The sequence below is a fragment of the Aegilops tauschii genome, chromosome 7, assembly GCF_002575655.3.
Source record: "Aegilops tauschii subsp. strangulata cultivar AL8/78 chromosome 7, Aet v6.0, whole genome shotgun sequence".
Taxonomy (NCBI): domain Eukaryota; kingdom Viridiplantae; phylum Streptophyta; class Magnoliopsida; order Poales; family Poaceae; genus Aegilops; species Aegilops tauschii.
In genome coordinates, this window is record NC_053041.3 from 568,721,448 (window position 1) to 568,729,653 (window position 8,206).

Consider the following 8,206-nt stretch of genomic DNA (forward strand, 5'->3'; position numbering starts at 1 on the left):
GATGTCTGAGTAGATTTTCGTTGTCCTATATGTGGTTGATGAATTGCTATGATTGATTTAATTTGCTTGTGGTTATGTTGTTGTCCTTTGGTGCCCATCATATGAGCGCGCGCGTGGATCACACCATAGGGTTAGTTCTATGTTGACAGGACTATGTATTGGAGGGCAAGAGTGACAGAAGCTTCAACCTAGCATAGAAATTGATGCATACGGAATTGAAGGGGGGCCAATATAACTTAATGCTATGGTTGGGTTTTACCTTAATGAACGTTGTAGTTGCGGATGCTTGCTAATAGTTCCAATCATAAGTGCATAGAATTCCAAGTCAGGGATGACATGCTAGCAGTGGCCTCTCCCACATAAAACTTGCTATCGGTCTAGTAAAGTAGTCAATTTCTTAGGGACAATTTCGCAACTCCTACCACCACCTTTCCACACTCGCTATATTTACTTTATTGTGTCTTTATCTAAACAGCCCCTAGTTTTTATTTACGCGCTCTTTATTCTCTTGCAAGGCTATCCGAAAACACCTACAAAGTACTTCTAGTTTCATACTTGTTTTAGGTAAAGCGAACGTTAAGCGTGCGTAGAGTTGTATCGGTGGTCGATAGAATTTGAGGGAATATTTGTTCTACCTTTAGCTCCTCGTTGGTTCCGACGCTCTTACTTATCGAAAGAGGCTACAATTGATCCCCTATACTTGTGGGTTATCATGATGCAATTCCATGGTTAACATCATACTTTGCAAGCATTTTACGGAAAGCACCATGAATAAAGTGTGAACCACCATCAGTCATTAAATATCTAGGGACTCCAAACCTTGGGAAAATAACTTCCTTAAGCATTCTAAAAGAGGTGTTGTGATCAGCACTACTGGTTGGAATAGCTTCTACCCATTTAGTAACATAATCAATAGCAACCAAAATATGTGTATACCCATTAGAGGAAGGAAAATGTCCCATGTAATAAAATTCCCAAACATCAAATGGTTCAACAACAAGTGAATAATTCATAGGCATTTCCTGACGCTTACCGATATTACCTATTCTTTGGCATTCATCACAAGATGAGACGTACTTACGGGCATCCTTGAAGAGAGTAGGCCAATAAAATCCAGACTGCAATACCTTGTGAGCAGTTCTATCTCCAGCATGATGCCCTCCATAAGCCTCGGAGTGACATTTGCGTTGGATTTGTCCCTGTTCATGCTCAGGTACACAACGTCTAAAAATACCATCTACTCCTTCTTTATAAATATGTGGGTCATCCCAAAAGTAATGTCTTAAATCATAGAAGAATTTTTTCTTTTGTTGGTATGTAAAGCTAGGTGGTAAATATTTAGCAACAATATAATTAGCATAGTCAGCATACCAAGGAGTACTACTAGCAACATTTATTGCAGCTAACTGCTCATCAGGAAAACTATCATGAATAGGTAGTGGGTCATCAAGCACATTTTCAAGCCTAGACAAGTTATCAGCTACGGGATTCTCAGCTCCTTTTCTATCAGTGATATGTAAATCAAAATTTTGTAACAAGAGAACCCAACGAATAAGTCTAGGTTTAGCATCTTTCTTTTCCATAAGGTATTTAATAGCAGCATGGTCTGTGTGAACAGTTACTTTAGAATCAACAATGTATGATCTAAATTTATCACAAGCAAACACCACTGCTAAGAATTGTTTTTCAGTAGTAGCATAATTTCTTTGAGCACTATCTAGAATTTTACTAGCATAATGAATAACATTCGGTTTCTTATCAACTCTTTGTCCTAGAACAGCACCAACGGCATAATCACTAGGATCACACATAATTTCAAAAGGCAAGTTCCAATCAGGTGGTTGAACAATAGGTGCAGAGATTAAGGCTTTCTGGAGTGTTTCAAAGGCTTCAAGACAATCATCATCAAACACAAAAGGAATATCCTTTTGCAAAATATTAGTAAGAGGCCTAGAAATTTTAGAAAAGTCTTTGATAAATCTCCTATAGAAACTAGGATGACCTAGGAAACTACGAATACCTTTGATGTCCTTAGGACATGGCATTTTCTCAATGGCATCAACCTTAGCTTGGTCCACTTCAATACCCTTCTCAGAAATCTTGTGACCCAAGACAATGCCTTCATTAACCATAAAGTGGCACTTCTCCCAATTGAAGACAAGATTTGTTTGTTCACATCTTTGCAAAACTCGATCAAGATTGCTTAAACAATCATCAAAAGACTTCCCATAAACAGAAAAGTCGTCCATGAAAACTTCAACAATCTTTTCACAAAAGTTAGAGAATATATCAGTCATACATCTTTGAAAGGTAGCAGGTGCATTACATAAACCAAAAGGCATACATCTATAAGCATAGGTTCCAAAAGGACAAGTAAAAGTGGTCTTTTCTTGATCAGGTTGAGAAACAGGTATTTGTGAAAAGCCAGAGTATCCATCAAGAAAGCAAAAGTGTGTGTGCTTAGATAACCTTTCAAGCATTTGATCAATAAAAGGCAAAGGGTAATGATCTTTTCTAGTTGCTTTATTTAATTTTCTAAAATCAATTACCATTCTATAGCCTATAACAATTCTTTGTGGAATAAGGTCATTCTTATCATTAGGAACAACAGTAATACCTCCTTTCTTAGGGACACAATGAACATGACTTACCCATCTACTATCAGCTATAGGATAAATTATACCTGCTTCCAGGAGTTTTAATATTTCCCTCCTTACCACCTCTTTCATCTTCGGATTTAACCGACGTTGGTGATGAACAATGGGTTTAGCATCAGGTTCCATATTAATTTTGTGCTGACAAAGAGTGGGACTAATGCCCTTTAAATCATCAAGAGTATATCCAATAGCAGCTCGGTGCTTCCTTAGAACTTTCAATAATCTTTGTTCTTCATGTTCTGAAAGGTTAGCACTAATAATAACAGGACATATCTTCTTTTCATCAAGATAAGCATATTTCAAAGTGTCTGGCAATTGTTTTAATTCAAACACAGGATCACCTTTAGGTGGAGGAGGACCTCCTAGAGTTTCAATAGGCAAATTGTGTTTAAGTAGAGGACGTTGTTCAAAGAAAACCTTATCTATTTCATTTCTTTCAAGCATATGTAAATCATTTTCATGGTTTAGCAAAAATTGTTCTAAAGGATCAATAGGTAGCACAGCAATGGAAGCAAGACCAATTATTTCATCCTTACTAGGCAATTCCTTTTCATGAAGATTTTTACTAAACTTGGAAAAATTAAACTCATGAGACTCACCACCAAAGCTAACACCAACAGTTTGTTTCTTACAATCAATCTTAGCATTAACTGTGTTCAAGAAAGGTCTACCAAAAATAATGCGACAAAAGTCATCTTGTGGGGAACCAAGAACAAGAAAATCAGTAGGATATTTTACTTTCCCACACAAGACTTCAACATCTCTAACAATCCCGAATGGTGATATGGTGTCTCTATTAGCAAGTTTAATAGTAACATATATTTCTTCTAACTCTGCGGGTGCTATGTCATTCATAATTTCTTGATATAAAGTGTAAGGAATAGCACTCACACTAGCACCCATGTCACATAAACCATGATAACAGTAATCTCCTATTTTAACTGAGATAACAGGCATGCCAACAACATGTCTATGATTATCTTTTCTATCAGGTTTAGCAATTCTAGCAGCTTCATCACAGAAGTAAATAACATGCCCATCCATGTCTTCCTCTAAGAGATCTTTAACCATAGCAATGCTAGGTTCTACTTCATTTGTTCATCAGGTTTAGGTGTTCTAATAAAGCTTTTATTAACCACAGTTGAAACTTTAGCATCTTCCTTTATCCTAACAGGGAAAGGTGGTTTCTCAATATAAGCAGAAGGGACAACTGGATCAACATTATAAAGTATAGTTTCTTCCTTAACTGGTACTGGTTTTTTAAATTTTTTTTAATAGGTGGGTGATATTTTAACCACTTCTCTTTAGGGAGATCAACATGAGTAGCAAATGATTCACAAAAGGAGGCTCCTATCTCAGAGTCAAGTCCATATTTAGTGCTAAACTTCTGAAAAGCATCGGTATCCATAAAATATTTAGAACAATCATACTTAAGTTTAATACCTGACTCTTTACCTTCGTCGAGTTCCCAATCTTCAGAGTTGCATTTAATTCTTTCCAAAAGATCCCACCGGAATTCAATAGCCTTCTTCATAAAAGAACCAGCACACGAAGTATCAAGCATGGTTTGATCATTACGAGAAAGCTGAGCATAAAAGTTCTGGATAATAATTTCTCTTGAGAGCTCATGATTGGAGCATGAATATAACATTGACTTAAGCCTCCCCCAAGCTAGAGTGATACTTTCACCTTCACGAGGCCAAAAATTATATATATAATTCCGATCACGATTAACTAGATGCAAAGGATAAATTTTTTGGTGAAATTCCAATTTCAAGCGATTACAATTCCAAGATCCAATATCATCACATAGCCTATACCATGACAATGATTTTCCCTTCAAAGATAAAGGGAAAACCTTTTTCATCACCTCATCTCGGGGTAGATCTGCAAGCTTAAACAATCCATATATTTGTTTCACATATATCAAGTGCATATCAGGATGTTTTGTTCCAACTCCTGCATAAGGATTAGCTAGCAGTTGTTCTATCATACCCGAAGGAATTTCATATTCAATATTTTCAGTAGGTGCAATAGGTTGAGGGGTAGCTAATTGTGGTTCCGGACGAGGTGAAGATACCCCAAACAAACCCCTCAAAGGATTGTTTTCCATAGTAACAAGTGACAATAAATTTCAGCACACTATATAAATGTTTCCTTACCGAATTCCACTTACCAAAGGGGCTCCACTCCCCGGCAACGGCGCCAGAAAATAGCCTTGATGACCCATAAGTATAGGGGATCAATTGTAGCTCTTCTCGATAAGTAAGAGTGTCGAACCCAACGAGAAGCAGAAGGAAATGACAAGTAGTTTTCAGTAAGGTAATGTCTGCAAGTGCTGAAATTGTAAGTAGCGTCGTAGTTTGATAGCAAGATAATTTATAACAAGAAAGTAATGATAGTAGTAACAAAAGTGCAGCAAGGTAGCCCAATCCTTTTGAGGCAAAGGACAGACCAAAACGGTCTCTTATGATAAGCAAAGTGTTCTTGAGGGTACACGGGAATTTCATCTAGACGCTTTCATCATGTTGGTTTGATTTGTGTTCGCTACTTTGATAATTTGATATGTGGGTGGACCGGTGCTTAGGTGTTTTTATTACTTGAACAGAACTCCTACTTATGATTAATCCTCCCGCAAGCATCCGCAACTACGAGAAAAGTATTAAGAATAAATTCTAACCATAGCATTAAACTCTAGGATCCAATCGGTCCCTTACGGAACAGCGCATAAACTGGGGTTTAAGTTTCTATCACTCTCGCAACCCACCATCTAATTGCTACTCCACAATGCATTCCCTTAGGCCCAAAATATGGTGAAGTGTCATGTAGTCGACATTCACATGACACCACTAAGGGAATCACAACATACATACTATCAAAATATTGAACGAATATCAAATTCACATGATTACTTGCAACATGATTTCTCCCGTGACCTCAAGAACAAAAGTAACTACTCATAAATGGTAAACATGCTCATGATCAGAGGAGTATTAAATAGCATAATGGATCTAAACATATAATCTTCCACCAAATAAACCATATAGTAATCAACTACAAGATGTAATCAACACTGCTAGTCACCCACAAGCACCAATCTATAGTTCCGGTAACAAGATTGAATACACGAGATGAACTAGGGTTTGAGATAAGATGGTGTTGTTGGAGATGTTGATGGAGATTGCCCTCCCCAAGATGGGAGAGTTGTTGGTGTGACGATGATTTCCCCCTTCGGGAGGGAAGTTCCCCCGGTGGAATCGCTCCGTCGGAGGGCAAAAGTGCTCCTGCCCAAGTTCCGCCTCGAGACGGCGGCGTTCTGTCCCGAAAGCCTTATTTTTATTTTTTTTCTAGGTCAAAATGACTTATATACCAGAAGATGGGCACCGGAGGTGGGCCGAGGAGGCTACTACCCACCAGAGCGCGCCTGGGCTGCCTGGCGCGCCAAGGTGGGTTGTGCCCACCTGGTGGCCGCCCTCAGGTACTTTTTGGCTCCAATAATATACAAAATCTCCGTGAAGTTTCAGCTTGTTTGGAGTTGTGCAGAATAGGTAGCCTGACGTAGCTTTTTCAGGTCCAGATTTCCAGCTCCCAGAATTCTCTCTCTTGGTGTGTACCTTGCAAATTATGAGAGAAAAGGCATTAGAATTACTCCAAAAAGCATTATTAAGGATAAAAAAATCATAAATAACAGCAAGAAAACATGATGCAAAATGGACGTATCAGGCGCCAATATAGTCTTTTCTTGTGCCGCCTCATTGGCGGTGGCGACGCTGCCGATTTGGCGAAGAAGGTACCCTTGAGTACGTCCATCTTGGTTTCGTGATCTACAGGGACGTCCATGGCTCGATGTCCTATCTTCATGCTGATCATTCTGGCCAGAGAGGTTATGGTCAGCAGGATATGTTCGCGGGACGGTGGTGGCAACTTTACTTTGCAGTTTGGTCCTTCGACCTAGTCTTGGTAACACAAGTGTGGCCTTCGGTTTTTGCGTGTGGCGTGTCTTGGATATCCAACTCTTCCAGCAATTAGGGTTTGCTCTCCAGCGCGGTTATCTGGCAGGGCCATGGCCTTGATGACTTACCGTCCACTATCAACAACGGCGTGCTAGCTACAACAATGGAGTGCATGCGACAACGCTCCATATGCCCTTTTTGAGGGGTTGAAATAGTTGACCTAGGGATGCCACTTTTTATTACCTTTTCTGTGGTGTTTATAGTATTTGTTAGTTAATAGATCTGAATGTTTTCAGGAAAAAAATCAACCATCACATGTCACAAAAAGACATGCATTATAGGCCAATGAAATTATACATAGGACGGATCCTTACACTCCATCTTGTGAGGCCTTCCCTTCTATACCTGCAATGGCGAGGACACTCTACCCTTCAGGATCTACTAATGAGCATGTGGATTTGCCTCTCTTCTATCTGCCACTCAGACAACCTGTAGTGGGAAGGGGGACCCCGCTGCCTTAGCTTCGTCTCGTAATTTATCTTATGTTTTTCTTTCTCCCAGAGGCATTGCTTCATCTTTGAGCTAGTCTTCCGGGCTCCGATCCTCCTTGTGTTCATTCGCTGAGACAAAGTCGAGGGAGTTCAATGTATATTCCTGCCATCTCATTGGGCTGGCAAGGTTGGGGTTCTCATCTTTTGTGCGTGACGCGATTTGGTATGAGATGTTTCAAATTATTTCAAGGGCTTAGGCCCTGTTTGGTTACATGCAGCCATTTTGTCCTCCTTGAACTTGTGGCCTGGCTGAGGTAATACAGGCTCTAAAGCATGTTTTGTACTTTGTTTGGTTGCCTACACTGCATCACGAGGTCATTTATTACATCGCGTTTGGTTGAGGGTTATGGTTGTAAAGACACAAGAACATGGAGTTTGGTTGCTCCTGACCTAATGTTGTGGTCACCTCTTCTCACAAGTGGTGTCAAATAAACACAGCGCAGTACAAAATTAACATCGTTTCACTCCTAGCTACTAAACAAATGGTAGTTCGTCCTAGCTACTAAACAAATGGTGGTTTATCCTATATAATAACAGGTGGCAATACATATTAACAATCATAACTCAATGGGGTAAAAGATTGATGAATTACGATCAAGGTGTAAGTTCACCATCCTTGTCCTCTTCTTGTTCTTATTTAGATCCTTGTGTTATCTCTGTTAGCCCACATTGCCTCACCCACTTCAACTTTTTGCTTTTCCAAGCTTTTCGTCATGTGCCTCCACACCATGACCGGACTGAACAACGCGAGCTGCCACATCTTCCTTCTTCGGCACATACCCATCAAGACCACACTCTAGGATCCAGTTATGAAGAACGCAACATATAAAAAAATACTAACTTGGGTTGGGTAAGGGTGAAATGACATCGGACCATGTATCTTAAATCTATTCTTCAAAGCACAAAATGGCATCTCAACTGTAATTCTTAGGCCAGAGTGTCTGAGATTGATCAATTCCTTGGTAGTCTTAGGATAGTTCCTAAAAGAGAACTCATTGAGATGGTACCTGATTTTCTTGAATGGTGGAGGAGCCCCAGGCTGACA